We start from the raw sequence: 2,943 nt of genomic DNA, 5'->3' as shown, positions 1-2,943 counted from the left end.
CCATTAAGTTTATCATATTGTTATTGTTTGGAATTTGGCTTTTTGTGCATTGTCCTGGCACCTAGAATGATGTGGTATGGAGCTTGGCAATTGTTATGATATTTCTAAACAAGTCTCTCAAGCTAGATATGGTATGGCTACTTTTTCCTAAGAAGATGTCTTCTTGAACTATGCTGATGTGTTCCCTACCACATTAATCTTTCTTTTCTTTGGCTTGATGCGGGAGGCCCTAATGGAGTCTGAGGTAGTTTAGTGTAATCAAATTCTTTTGAGTAAAATGTTGAAAACCACTTACATTATTTGAGCCCTTCCTTTTTGAGAAAAAAAATATTTGGCCTCTTTGTTGTAACTTGTAACACATAACCAAAGGCAATACAATTACCTCCTTCCCATTTTATAACGCGCATATTGTTCCGAGATTTAACTTTGGCCCCAACTAGACCAATAATATATGAGTTATGCGGCCATAATAATTATACTGTTCAAAACCTTTTTCAATTGGGATTTCAATTGCATAATGTTACGCTATACTAATATATAAGCCATATTTTTTTGGGTTAAATAAAACACATGCAACACATGTTTTTGAGGGGTGCATCAGCATGCGATTCTGAAGGAGCTGGTGATGGCGCAAGCCTTTATAACTAATGGCAATGGTGGGTGATTTGCAGCGAGTCTAGTGGTATTAAGTGTGTCTTGATGCGCTTAACATGGAATCAATCTGGACCATTAGACATGGATGGTTGAGCGGTTAGTATGTTTTGAGTCAAGCAAAAATGATGCTTTTTATATTAGTAGAAATAACTAGATGATCAAAGTTGAACCTCCAAATGTGTGTGCGCCTCTTATAAACTAGAGATGAGAGGATATTGTTGTAGGAAATATGAATCAGAAGTATATATATGAGACCAAGGGATTTTCAAATCCAGTCAACGACGTGGTCCCAAAATTGCTTCAATTGTCCAGCATTAACCACAACCTTCCACATGAACGAGACCGCGCTGATGACTCCAACAGCTGTGAACATGGTCATGACTACCACATTGTATAGTACATTATTGAGTCATTGCAATTTATCGTCAGAAATTAAACGACCATGCATCCATCCAGTGGTTGCCACAATTCTCCCAGAGCATAGTCTATATTTTGTTAGTATTTTCCTTCCTTTTGCTCCAATCATCACCCACTATATAGTAGTTCTATTTCGAATTATGAAAGGGTTCAGGATGTCATTTCCCACCGGAGTTTGGTAAAAAAATCCCTTGCACATAAACTTTCTAGACTGATGAATACAATCTAGTTCTAGTATTATTGCTATTAATCATCACCGGAGTTTTGTTGGTTGGTCGGTTTGGAAAGATCAATAGCCGCTGCCTCCTCCTCCAAGAAAAGCTAGGGTTCGTGCCTCTCGCCGGCTCCGCCGCAGGTCCGCCTCGTCTCCGGTGGCCCTAGGGCCATGGGGGCGCGATGGATCCTGGCAAGGACCGGCGGGAGGGCTCCATTGTTAGTCGTTCCTTCGAGATTTGTTAGGGTTTGTGTCATAGTCAAGAAAACGAGACGGCGGGGGCTCCCTGAAGAAGGAATAAAGGTCTCCCCACCTAGTCCCCGTTCTGGTGGTGCGTCTAGCATCGTTGGTGGGCGTGTGAAGGTGTGTCTCCGGCGGATCTATCCTCGGTGGTTTTGCTCGGATCTGGTTGTGGTTTGTCTATGTTCGTGTGTCTTCAGGTTGGATCCTTTCGATCTACGTTATTCTTCATCAGCGGCGGTTGTTGTTCTGATGCGCTGGTCCTACGGGGCCTTAGCACGACGACTTCCCGACTGTCTACTACAACAAGTTGTTCCAGACTCTGGCGAGGGAGGGGTGATGACAGCGGCGCGTCTTCGGCTCGCTTCAGTGATTGTAGTCGTCGCTAGGTGGACTACGGATCTGGATGTCATTTTTATTATTTCTAGTGTTCGTTGTACTGCCATGATAAAAGATGAACATATTGAAAGTTTTCCCGCAAAAAAATAAAAAAAATGGATGTCGCTCATATATGTGGAGACAACTGCCTTGTGGGTATTGATGGCCCATAGAAGGAGCTTATCAATATGTAAATAGGCACCTCAGAAAAGTGGGAGGAACTTGTCAATTTGTAAACAAATACCAATGAGAAGATGGAGGTGGTGTCTATTGCGAGATTCAGAGGACTAGATAAAAATACACTTGCTATAATGCAAAAAATTATCATAAACTACTCAAGATTTCTTGGAATTTTGGCGAATATTCATTTCTCTAGTCTTCAAGATCTGGTCCATTTTTTAGGTCAACGAGCAAATATATTACTCACTGACATGGTTACATTCCGAGACCATCAACTTCCTAAGACTGACAGAGATATTAGATATCGGGGAAGTGTCACCGGTTATCCTATCCTTGGCGGCAAGTTCATGGGGTAGGACATTTGCTTTTTTTTCCTTGCTACACTAATCTGGAAAGACAAGAAGAATGACAAGGTTGTCTGCCAGAAGGGAAAAAACACACAGACCGGTTCGCTTCGTCAGTCTGGAGCTCTCGTCTGATAGCATAATAGTATAGCTCATAAATCACAGGGGCGTTGTACACAACGACCAGTTCTTTAAGTTTCATCAAAGCTGTTGTGGCTTATGCTTCTTCCACTGATGAACATGTAGTATTGATATGCTTGAATGCAAAGACAAACACTTGCCCTCCCTCTGTGGTCCCTCCCTGACTACCAGGGCCGTATGTCAGCAGGTGCAACCGGAGCGGTTGAAGAGGGCCCCAAAAATTGAAGGGCCCTCGGCTGCAGGTAATTAAGGTGTTAAACAGAGCATTAATTGGAGTAAAAATGATGGAAATGTCGGACCCCGAGGCAGCTGCTTCTCCCTCCAATCCATCACCTCTCTCTCTATTCCAAAAAAAATCAATTTTACAGGCCCCAA

This window comes from Triticum dicoccoides, chromosome 1A, assembly GCF_002162155.2.
Source record: "Triticum dicoccoides isolate Atlit2015 ecotype Zavitan chromosome 1A, WEW_v2.0, whole genome shotgun sequence".
Lineage (NCBI taxonomy): Eukaryota > Viridiplantae > Streptophyta > Magnoliopsida > Poales > Poaceae > Triticum > Triticum dicoccoides.
The sequence above is the reverse complement of the archived record's forward strand: the minus strand, read 5'-3'. Positions refer to the sequence as shown.